Source organism: Corvus hawaiiensis, chromosome 18 (genome assembly GCF_020740725.1).
Source record: "Corvus hawaiiensis isolate bCorHaw1 chromosome 18, bCorHaw1.pri.cur, whole genome shotgun sequence".
Taxonomy (NCBI): domain Eukaryota; kingdom Metazoa; phylum Chordata; class Aves; order Passeriformes; family Corvidae; genus Corvus; species Corvus hawaiiensis.
In genome coordinates, this window is record NC_063230.1 from 4,629,119 (window position 1) to 4,642,187 (window position 13,069).

Genomic DNA, 13,069 nt, shown 5'->3' on the forward strand with positions numbered 1-13,069 from the left:
ATTTTGGGGGTCTGGTTTGAGAAAAATGAATTCACAAGCTGAATTTTCAGCAGCATAATATTGAACATTTATTAGTAGAACAAAGGCATATCATAGCGCTGGGGTGCTTAGCAATATTGCCAGAGGCGCGCCTCCATTCATTTTACTGTGAACTTAAGTGCTCTCGTAAACAGTTACATATTCATTAAGCCCAGAAAGTAATTTGCACTTCACTCAACTTTCCCCCCTCTCCGGTCCCTGCCCCCTTCCACTAGCATGATGCTGACTTCATCCTCTGGATCGGTACAGAGTTGAGGCATCCCCCCTCCAGTGCCTCCTCACTCTCCAACCTAATTTATAGCTGACAGTTTCCTTGGGAGGTGTGAGTTTTGATGAGATAACAGTCTTCCTGGGATGCATGAGGTTTATCTTCTTTGTTTCTTTAAGATGTCCTGGTTTCTGGCTCTGTAGTTTCTCAACTTAAAAGACATTTTTTTCCATGTGTTTATTACTACGTTTCCCAACATATTACAACTATTTCAAAGTTACAATTTACCTTAATCTTGTTCCTACTTAACTATATTTTATTTTAACACTATTTCTACATAGTACTTCATTACTTATAAATGTTAAAATCATATATGCGAAAGACAACATTTATCATTCACTCATTTATCACAGGTTCAAGACCATGGATGGGTTTGTGGGATCGTACCTCAGGGTTATGGGCGGGACTGGGGGTCTGAGGCTCACCCAGAGTGATGATGGGGCCCTGCATCCCTCACTGTTTTGGAGGGAGGTACGACAGCAAGGTCTCTCCCACAGGAGGCGATACCCCACAGTGGGGTATCCTCAGGCTGATCCCCCTTTCCTCGGCAGAGGCTCACACCTTCCTCATCCTGTGGGACACCAGGCACCTCAGCTCAGCCCTGTGCCGGCCCCTCCTGCACGCCACGGCCTTCTCAGGTGGGTCTCTCTCCAAACCTGCTGAGGTGGGCACAGAGGTCTGGGTGCCCCCCACCCCACGGCCTGTGCCCCCCAATTTCCCCCGCAGGGTGCCTGAACTGCAGCCGTGTCAGGGAGCTGACAGCCTGGCTCACCACTCTCAAGGTGCAGGCAAGTTCCAATCTGGGGTTTGGCCACCTCCCCCTGCACCCCCTGAGGGGCACCAGAGCCCTGGGGGAGGGTCACCCTGTGCCCCCTGCTGTCACCCCACCCTCCCGTGTCTTTACCAGGTGGCCCGGCTGGCGGTGGCTGAGCCCCTCACCCCAGCAGCACCCAAAGGCAGCACCCTGGGCGGGAGGCCTGAGGGGCAGCTCTGGGGGTCCCTGGCCACCCCAGGGATGACAGTAAGGCAGGGTTACAGTGGCCACCCAGGACCACCTGCCCGGGATGGAGGCAGGGGGCTCCCCAGAGAGAAGGGGTTACCCGGGTCCCCCGGCCCCCCGGGTCCCCCTGTCCCTTTGGGGCCAGTGATTCCCCGACTGGCTGAGCCTCGTAAGGGGGGCTGTGGTGGGGGATCCCCACCCAGTGTGACCCCAAGAACGGGGCTGGGTTGGGGGCTGGACTGGGGCAGAGCCAGGTTGGGGGGCCTGAGCATCACCTGGGCTGGGGGTGGTGTGGAGACCTCCTGGTTGTCATTGGGGTCCCAAGGATGAAGTGTGGGGTGCTGGTTAGCACTGGGGACCTCCCTGCCATCACTTGGGTCCCAGGGTTGAGGTGTGGGGTGCTAGGCAGCACTGGGGACCCCCCTGCCATATTGGGGTTCAGGGATGAAGTGTGGGGCACTGGGCACAGCCGGGCACCTCTGACACCACCAGGAGTTCAGGGATGAGGTGGGGGGCACTGGGCACTGCAGGGGGCCCCCTGCCAACATTGGGGTCCCAGCAATGTGGGGTGCTGGGAAGAGCTGGGGACCTCCTGCCATCACTGGGGACAAGACACGGGGGAGAGCAGAAGATGGGAATGGGGTCCCCCTGTGTCCCCAGGTGATGCTGGGAGCTGCAGGGGGCCTGGCCCCAAACGCCTCCCTCCATTCTCCCCCCAGGGGACCCCCTCCTCTCCAATATCTTCACCGAAGCCACCAGGAGCATTGTGGGTCCCATGGGACTTCCCGGACCCGTGGGGCTGATGGGTGAGAGTGTCCCCCCTTCCTTTGTCACCCCCCAACACTTTGGGGGTGCCCCAATGCAGGGCGGAGCTGTGTCCCCTCTCCTTGCAGAGAGGGGACCTCAGCCTCCTGTCAGTTTGGAGGGGGGATTGCTGTATCCATGAGCTATTCAGGTTTTATCATTTGTCACTGATCCAGATACCTTTGTTTTGCTTCAGCAACACTGAAAAAAACCAACAGCTGCTTCTCAATATCTTAAGTTGGGCTGAACTCTTGTAGTTCTGGAAGATATTGGCACGTGAGGAAGGACATAAGGAAGGGAAGAGAGCACGTTTGCAGCGTTTACCTCTGTGCAGTGTAACCAGGTACCTCTGACCAAAATGGCAATGATGCCACCTCATTGTTGGTGTTCTCATCACAGTTGTTCCTCTGACTGTGGGATGAAGAGGAATCTCTCACAGGCTGCAGCTTATTCTGCATTTTACATATATCTAGTGTTATCATGCCTTACAAAGGCAAAGGTTTAGTACCCAGCATGTCCAGATCAGACTCTCTGTATTGTCTTGATGTTTTATAACATTCCTCTAACAATACCTACAGTATAAGAAGCATCTACTCAGTACAGATATGCTGATTTCCGTACCTATAGAGCATTGTTTTGATCTTCTCTTCATTTTAGATCTCCTTTATAAAAAATAGCCCAAACACAGGGTAGTTGTAAGATTTAAGCCTTTTTTTTTTCTTTTTTTTTAAATTAATTATTTTAGTTTTGGTAATTCAGATGGGGGTTTTCTTGGCATTGAGTTTATTCTGTAGTTATTTCCTGATTATGGATCAATTATTGCCTTATTAACGTCAGTATTGAAAAGTCAAACATCATTAGATGCATTTCCCAGGTTTCCAGCTGAAGGTAAATTTTATATTTTTCCCTGATTACCTCAGCATATGCTTGCCATCACTTTGCAGGGAAAGACAGTAGAATGACACCCCTGAACTTGTAGACAGTGATAAATATGTGATATTTGTGAACCTGTCTGGGCTCAAATGTGTATTTCCTGGTGGGTCACAATTGCTGGATGATGGAATTGGTGACCCAGTGACTTTCTTAGCTGATGATTTTAATGAGCTGCTTCCTTGCCTGTCAAAGCTTCCAGAGGGCCCACTGGGGACAAATGCTATTGATCCTTCAGCCACAATAAGGGGAAATAAGGCCAGGTGAACACAGAGACCACTGATGTGTAATATGTTACTGATTAATGGCCTTATTTTGTCCCCCCTCATTATCAAGAGGTAATTGTTTCTCAGGGAAAAGAACCAAGAACACAGATTCTTTGACTTACAGACATTAAAGAAAAGTAAGTTCTTAAAGTTCTGTTGTGCTTCTGCTTTTCTCATTCTATATGTGGCAGTGATAAATTAGCCTATGTACAGGTAAAGAAATCATATTTTCCCCTGTCCATGCTTTTCTTTTCCTCCGTCTCAAAATCCAGTCAAAGAACCTCCCTCCACAAACTCTGTAGGCCTGATCAGGTGCTCAGAGAAATCAGTTGCAGTGCTTCTGCCAGATGAACATGATCGGGTCTCCTTCTGATCTTTTAACTTCCTTGCAGCCCTCAATGGGTTTTGAGGACCCCAGTTCTGCTGTTCTTCTGGGATCATTTCACCATGATCTGGGTCAAGTTTCATTGTCAGGGCTGTTGTGTTACCCTGTGGCCAACAAAAAGAAATCTTAATTTAGCAGCTTGGGAGCTCCTGGGTTAACTGTGGTTACAGAGGGTGGAACCTTCATCTTGGTCCTTCCTCACTGTATGGAACTGCAGGGAGAGTTTGTGAAATTTCATTACATATAAAAAATTGAAACAAAGGGGCTTGTCCTCAGCTGGAGGGCATGAGCCATGCTGCCAAAATCCAAACTTTATGCTAGCTAAGGAGGAGACCTAATGTGTCTGCCTGCATGTAAGATGAGATGATTGTGCCAAATGTAATTAGCTAATGTCTGAGCAGCTCTCTGAGCTCCCAGAGCAGGATGCCAATGTGAATGTTAGGAGTCTCTAATGGTTTTATGTCTTATCTATGCTTTTATCTGATGATGGCTCTTCTTTCTCCTATTGCCACCAGCTAATAAGGGGTTTCTCCTCTAAAAAGAAAACAGATTGTATTTTTTCTTCTCCAGCATCAGCATAATGAAAAATTTCTGCTTCTTTTACTTTGAGGTTGCAAAGAGCTCCTCTGAAGCAAAATAGCAGCTTTCCTTTTCCTGCTTCCTGAAAAACTTCGTTTCTTCAGGCAAGATCCTCAGCTCTACTCAAGTCTTTATCTGCCAATTTAAAGGACTGAAAAAAACCACTAAGAGGTCCAATACACAGATAAAAGAGGATTTGGGCTTTTCAAACTTCTGAGGGTTTTCTCCTGCAGGTATCTTGGATTCTCCCAAATACTTCCATGAACAATCTCACAGTCTTAGACTCTCCATTTCAGTAGACCCTTGCAAGTGAGGTTCAAAGTAACCCATTAATACCTGGAGATGCACCAAGAGTCCAAGCAGCTCACTAAAGGTCTCCAGAGCATGCGATGGAGCTGCTCAGATCAGTGCTCTCTCCACTCCTCCTTTGTCCCATTCTGTTCTGACCCTCTACAATTTCAGCTAATGGACCAGTTATTAACAAATTCCATTAGCCAAAACAAGCCATGAAAACTTGGGTTGGTCACTTGCTTGATGCTCTGGAGGGCATTCAGACAATGAACTGTTTCCTGTTGTCCGTTCCCAGTGTTACCCAAACCCCTCCCTCCTCAGGTTTCACCTGTGACACTGAAATAAGAACATTTGTCTGGGTATCACTGGGCAGAAAGTTATGGTTGCATGAGAATTTCCTGGATATTGGGCTGGCAAGTGCTACAGGAAAACTCATCAATTAAAAGGGTAACTAATGCCTCTTTCAGCACTCACCCTTCCCTTCTGCTTTGCAACAGTTCTGAAATTGTCATCTCTATTATCTTTTCCTAGGAAAGATTTCACCATTGTGGAAAAAAGCCAACCATCCTATTATATCAACAATAGTCCTTCTGTGTTTTATACTGAACATAAAAAGCAGTATCTTATAATTAGGAATTATAAAATAAACATCTCCATCTTTCTTGGAGATAGGCTGTTTTCTTGGAAAGAAAAGTCATTGTAGGGGTATTCAGAAACTGGGGTGCATCTTCCTAATCAGAATTTCAGATTTATCACCACTCTGTTCTGCTGCCTTTTAAATTAATGGTACCACACCAGCACGTTAAAGAGATGAAATTATATTTAGCCTGGCACACTAATAACAACGATTCTTTCTGTTAAGTTTCAATAAATATCACTGTTATAGCATTGCAGGAGATAAAAACTCAGGCTAACAAACTCCAGGATATTTGGGATCAGCTCCAGCTCCTGTTAAGGTCAGTGGAAAGATTCTTATTGACCCTGATGAGTATTGATGACTGCAAAATCAGAATACATTATTATTACAAGTGCCGTGACTGATCTTGTAACCAGCAGTTTGATCTGGTAACTGAGTGTGTGTAGCCACAAACCTACACACAGAATACATTTCCCAATAGGAAAACTGACCCACCATAACAAGAAAGTGATCACAGACAGAAAGATGGGACCAAATGCAGCTGGGAAGAATTCTCAGGTGCCCCAAGCTGAATTTTGTTGATTTTAAAACATGAACAGCTGATCACAAGGAGCTGGGAGCAGGTACCAGGGCTTGAAACACTTTGAAATTACCCTGTTTCTTGTACTCTTCTTAATCATCTGTCACTGAACACCAAAAAGGGGATGTTAATGCATTTTGACCTACCTGATAGAGCAGAAGTCAGATCCTTGATTATTCTGCAGTTGAGAAGGGAAATAAAGGGTGTGTTCCACCGGAAGGGAAAAATTCGCTCTTCCACAAAGCACAGCAACCTTGAAACTCTTTCCCCTTAGGACGTGCCTCCCCAAGGAGCTGGAATGCTCCAGCTACACAAACCTCCTGCAGGCTTTGGGCTGATGGCTGCATCAGCCCCAGACAATAGCATTATTTTTAGTGGCGTCAGTCCTGATTAACAATGTCTGTTTTCAAGATTCTGATTTTCCATTGTTGATCCAGACTCCTGCAGTGCACTTCACAGGGGCAAGATTAGACCCTGAAGTAGGTGAAGGCTGAAAAGAAATCCTTTTCTTTTTGTTGACATCTTTCTTTTTTTTCCCTGGCAAATGGTTGTTTCTTTCCCATGTGATTTATATGGTTTGTTATTAGGGTGGCTGTATTTTAGTACATTACATTGTAAATTACACCCAACTATTACATGACAGATTTGGTCATTGTGCCATAAATTGTAGTGGATTTTTAAAAGAACATGGTTGACAGCTCCAGCATCTAATTTATTTCTAGGACCAGGTTACTGTAACAGTCATCAAAACATTGTCTTGCACAGAGAGTTAGTTCATTAGAACATTTCTCAGAATATTCCAGCAAATCCTTGCCTTTCAAAGGCTGCTGTTCCTTACCTATGGCTCTTCAAACCATGCTTACAGAGAGGGCATGTTGAAGCTAAGGGAAATACACATATTCTGTAATGAAAACTTTGCATTAAAAGTGTGGCGGGAAGATCACAATGTCCAGCTGTTCCCATTTCTTGTAGGAAAAGAGGAGGAACTGTGACACACATAATCTAAGTGGCTGAGAGAAAAATGACAGAAAACCAAGCTTTTGCTCCTGTAAAAAAATAGACTTGATTACTGCAGGCTTCTAAAAAGAATCCAGGGCATGAGCAAAGGCTGAAAGTTGTTGAACCTTTTTGGAAGCCCTCTACAAATTCCATGAGAGTTACCAGATTTTCTCACACATGAAGTGTAAAAGGAAAATACTGAAATTTTTAAACAAGACAACCATTTAGAAGGGAAGCACTGTGGGGTTGAGCAGTGGGCAATCAGACTCCTCAGTCATGGGCAAGGAGCTGTTAATCTTTCTCTACAATTGCAGCTTCTATAGCTAAAGGGGACCAAAAGCCCCTCATCCTCACGGAAATCCACAAGTTCCTACACCCTCTATAGCCCTCCAAGGAGCTTTTGCCCTGTGACAACAGTGCACCTGGATTTTTGACAGCCATGGAGCATAGCATAGCAATTCTGTCCCAAACCAGAATATTTTGAGATATTATTTACCAATCTGTACTGCAGCTTGTCTTGGTATCACAGGACAAAAGTGAACTTTGAATTCGTGCATTTAAACTTTTTTTTTTTTTTTAATTGTGATAAATGTAATGTATAATTAGGAAAAAGAACAAGGTCCTGTTATGGTTACAAGCAGGTTATTTCCTGGTGGGTTCCTATCCCAGAAAGTTTCTCACTTGCTTTTTCCTCATTAAATGGTCTCTGATATAATAATTACCTGAACCCTGGGTCATGTTCACCAGTGCACCTGAGGCCACTGCAATTACATTGAAATAAAGCTGGAATGGTGTTGATCAGTCAGATGCAAATTTGATGACTGTTCTAATTACTGTATTTGGGAACCCTTAATGAAAGAAGAGTACGGCTGTGTATGTGTGAGAGAAGGAAAGATGGTTCCTTTGGGATGCTACACAAGGGAAAGTGCCAGGTATATTAAATATTTATAGAACAATTAGTATTCAGCTCATCCCACAAGTTCAGATCTGAGTCCAGACGCAAACTTTCCCTAATGGGTGTACTTAACCTTTCAAGACTTATCCTGCTTGTAACATAACTGGCCTCGTCCAGCCACAGAACCATGTGCACAGCCCTGCCTGTGTCTGCCTGTTGCTTGTGTTGTGTGAAGCTGGAGCTGATCAAGAGAAGTCCATGAAAAGATTCCAGGCTGATGGTGGAGTGGGAACTAATTAAATTCATTGTCTGTGTCAAATACCGTTATTAATGGAATATGAAATAATATTAAATAACCCCAAAATATTTCCATAAACACTTGAATTTATGAAAAACATTCAAATGAGGAATCTTCCAATATTTGCCACTACAAATCAGTTTGTAAGTTCCTTGATAATAAAAATCCCACTCAAGTTGGCAAAATTGTTCAAATTCTTAAACTAACGTTTGTTATAAATGTTTTCATGAACTCATAGACAATAAATGTTCAGTAATGTTTCCAAAAGGCTGAATTCACAGAACTGCATTGAACAGCCACATCTGAAATGAATCCTCATAGCAGGAAATCTGAAAAATTAGGTGTCCAGTTTAAAAGAAGCATAAAAATGAGAAGGTATCTGCTATTAAACTCCCTTGTAGTTTAATCCACGTGGATTCTGAAGGAAATTTGACTGAGCTGGGATTTGATGCTCTGTTTTCAGAGCATTAAAGTGAGGTAAGACAAAATCCTGCCCTTTCAGTGCTACAACAGACTGTCTTGCCATTCACAAGGAGAAAAACTTCCAAGAACATGAACTGGTTTGCAGGAAAATGGAGCACTGAGATGAAACCAGGGCTCCTCCCAGCACAGCACAGGTCACCCACAGCACTGAGCAGATGCCCAGCGCTGTCTGAGTTGCTGGAACAGATCCTCTAATGTTGATATCTGACTTAATCAGATAGGTCAGAAGCCAGGAGACAGAATGGAAAAGGACAGATCATGGAAAACACCCAAAGACATCTTTACATGTGTTTGAGCTCTTGCAGGCTTGCACAGTCAACTTATTTATTGACTTCAAATGGTGATAGCACTTCAGAAGGTTATCAGTGAATGAAAAAGCAATCTCAGACTGTGAAGGAAACTTCCATTTTTATCTGAACATTTCACTGGTCACATATTTATTTACCATGAATAATTTACCAAAGTTAACAGCTCATCACAAATCTTTGGTGTTTCCAAAGCCACAGCCCTCAGCTGTGGCCCACAATGAAAAATGGGAATCTGCAGCTGCAAGGGTAAAATTGCAAAGTTTGGTTTAAACTAAGAAAGGCATCTCTCTCACAGTACCTGTGACAGCATCAGTGTACAGAGTAAAGCCCCACAGCCATTGCTGACTCAGTAACACTTACAGAAATAGAACAGCAAAACCTGTCCTGATCCATAATTTTTAAGGAAGGGAATGTGCATCCTTGGAGTCATTACACTTTCCACTGTTTAATATGCCACATATAAAACTCAGTCCACTTCAAAAGCAGAATAATTAGCTGTTTCCTTTGCATAGTGTTGACAAATAATTTGATTCATATATTTATTTGGAATTACCAAATGAGAAGTAGTTTAAGCAGCCTCCCAAATCTCTCCTCTTCCTTTTCTTTTCTTCTCATGCTTCTCACTGAGTTTAGTAATCTCAACGTCTGTACAAAATGCTTCTATCTACAAGCTTCACTTTACAAACAATACAATCACCTGAAGAGCAGCTAAAAGATACCAAAACATCTAAGACCAAAAGAATAATGGCTATTTTCCAAAGCCTGCCAGTAAACAAAACTTTAAAAAATCAAGTTGTGGAGGTATATGTGTTTAATACCTCAGGAAAAAAAAAGGGGGGAGGGGGGTGGAATAGAATGTTTTCTGCAGCTGAAGTTCAGGCAGAAGTTAAAAAGACAGTTCACCTCAGTTCACTATAAATAGAGGCATCTAAGCAAAAACCTATCAGTGCAAAGCAAATTTGGACACCAAAATGTACAAAATGTACCAAGGAAAGGACTGATTTAGCAGTAGACGTGAAAAGAGGAAAAGCTGGAGACACTGGTTCACTTGGTGGCGCTGATTTGGAACAGACAGGGAGCCATTTTTTCTCCAGTGGCTGCTGAAGTGACACAGATTTCCTTATAACTTCATAGGACCAAGAACCAATAATGCAGCTCTGGGTTTGTTCCTTCATAGCCACAGTCCCTGAGTTTGGGAAGTGTTGCTAAGTGGCCTGGCAATCCTGAGGATGGACAGCCAGCAGAGAAGGGAGGCTCCCACAAGCTTGGCAAGACCAGAATTACCAGATACAGAACTGGCTTTGAAAAGAGAAGGGTAGATCAGTTTTCCCCTGTTCCCCTGCAGAATATTTCTGTACAAGGACTTATTAAACCAAGCCAAAATATTATTTTTTGGAATATGGGAGGCCTCCATCCAACCTCTTGTGTCCCAGGTGATCCCCCTTTTGGGTAAAGGGAAGTGTTATACTGAGCTATGTGACAGAAGCAGCAGCCCTGCTGCGTATGCATAATTCGAACCCCATAGTCTTTCCTCTAAAACAGGGATGGATTTTCCTATCATGAAATATTGTGCTGAAGTACATAAGAACTTCAAATTACTGTGCAATGGATGCAGTATGAGAATTTTAGGCACTGAGTTACCTAATTTCCAATTTATATTTTTTTCTTCCCTTAGAACATAGGGAGAGGTTTGCTGTTCTCTCAGGAAGGACAAAAGCATGGCTAAACATTGGAAGATGGTGAGAGTACTTTTTTTTCAGATAAGTAGAACTCAGCTTGGACCCTGATGTGCCCTTTGTTACTGTTTCATGTCTGGACATACGTGTTAGTCCCAAAGAACCTCTGGGCATTAAACTACCATTTTTGGTCTTTATGTGGACTTGTGTACAGACACTGGAACGTCTTTCCAGGACCCCTGTGAGCTGTGAACATGCCTTTGAGGAGAGTCCTACCAGCCAGAAATACAGAAAAATGTGGTGGAGAGACCTTATTCTGCCTTACAAGGAATCCTGGTGGCAAGCCATAGCATCTGAAATCAGGTGAAGACCTTTAAAAAAAAAGCATTTTGAAAAAGTCATGTCTCTGGCCCATCTGCTTTGCCCATCATGATAAGCAATTTTTCCATGATCTTACTCATATCCTCATATTCCTGCTCTGTGCAGAGTGATCAGTTCCTCTTTCAAATTTCAGCATGAAGTGCAAGGCTGTAAGCAGCAATATTGGGTACTCTGGCTCATTACCTTGGAGGGCTATTTTTATGGTTGTTCATGGAACTATATCTTAAAACTCTCAGTTCACATTCATAAATCACTTTCACAGCTTTCTGCTGAGCTGTCTCAGCGCAATGGTTCTTCCCTCTGAGGTTACAACCTCTCCGAGGCTCTTGGGACTGTAACTACCCTCCCTCACTGCAGCTTATGAAACCAAACTATTGGCTGAGGACATCCTTCCTTTTCCTCACCTCAGTAAGCGCTGCAAGTCAGCGCTGTTTAAAATTTAATCAGGTTTGTCCCAACAGGATATAGTTCATGGATTTTAACCCATTTTCTACACAAACCACTAAATTTAGCCACACTAACTGCCTCTGGACAGAACCTTTATCTCAAGAACCTCTTAATGAGCTCTCATTAGCACAAATTGGCCCTGAATATCTCACCACTTCCTATCTCCTGCTTTCTCTGCAATCCATTAGTATCTGTTAGCAGCCTCATTTGAACAATTAAACTTTATAGTTTCTAGAAACACACAATAAACACCAGGTTCTACTCTTAACGTCTGTGTCTTTGAGAGACCTGGGAAGGGATTCACATGGTCCAGCTTAACAGAGCCCAAATTCTACCTGTACTTCATTGTCCTCAGAGAAAGATTTAGGTTGTTTATGTGACTGGCAACTGCCAGTCTCCAAATCACTCTCTATTTGAGGTCCCCTAGAAAGGCACTAAACCTCAATGTCTGATGTTAAACAATAAGAATCTACATCCTTTCCTCACAGCCCAGGGTCACGTTTCCCCGGCTGATCTCCGCACACAACTTTGCCTTCTCCGCAGAGTTTATTTGCACAGCTTTTTGTTGTCCTTGTTTATGTCCACCTTGGATGGCTCAAACTGCCTTAAGCAGCTGGATTTTCTCAGCCATGACCCTGGTAACAGGTTCTTATTTAACTGTGTTTTAACCACCAGCAGGCAAACCCAAACTCTAAGCCATTACAATGGTTCCTGAATGTGGACTTGTGGATTAAAGGCTTGAGTGGCCCTGGAAGGTGCTGATCCCTTGATATGCAGAGGATATGGACTCCATCCCTACTGAAATCAACTCCAACGGTAATTGTGTGCTGTGATGTGAACTGTTTTTTCTGCGCTTGTCTGGTGACTGTATTTAAAGTCCCCTGAGAACAAACAGATCAGAGATTTTACAGCTGCACAGAGCTTGTGCCTGAAAGTTAATGGCTACGTTGGCAAGGATAAGGAACCTGGTCTTTCTTACTCTTTCCTAAAGATGTACAACCTTTTCTTTTGACATTTTGATAGATCAGCAGATTCCCACTCCATGTTATATTCCAGAAGTGCAGCTGAGAGATTATTAATGTCTGTGAAAGTGAAAATACTGCACATATAAAAGTATTTACTGCGTTACATCTTGTAGGATAACATCCAGAACACGGAAACTTTGGCTCCATTCAAGTCCATTGCAAAACTCCCAGGGATAAAAATGTCTCATTCATAAAGTTGTAAGCACACCCTACTATTTTTTGTAACTTTAATTAATGAAATGCTCTCAGGAAGAGCCAGAGAGAGCAAAATCTCAACTTCAGCCTTCATCTGACCAGAAGTCTTCATTTTGCTGATACAGGTGTGAAGGTTTTTCTAATACCAAATAGCAGAATCAGCCTGTTCCTTTCTGAGTGTAGGTTGCCGTATTTTTCCTCACCACCTTGAAAATCATGATGGAAGCAGATCTTTATTTACTAGTTTTGTGGTTGTTTGGGCGGTTTTGCCCATATGTTAGGTTTTAGACATAATATTCCATTCCTTGCTCCCTTTCGTGCATCCTCCAAAGTAGATTTCACCTTGCAGATGTCATGTTCAGTAAGGACTGAATCATTTACTAAAAAATTGACCATAATGCTTTAAGTTCGTTACTTTCTGCTGCTCTTCAATGCTTTCGCTAAGTTTAGCAAGAGGCTGGGGTTAGGAGATGGCAAATTCAGTCCAGATGAGAGGAAATGTCTTTGCGGGCTTTACTCCCCTTGCTGAAGCAGCTCAGACACTTGGAAATGCGAGTTTAAGAACGCAGCGCAGTTCTCCCGG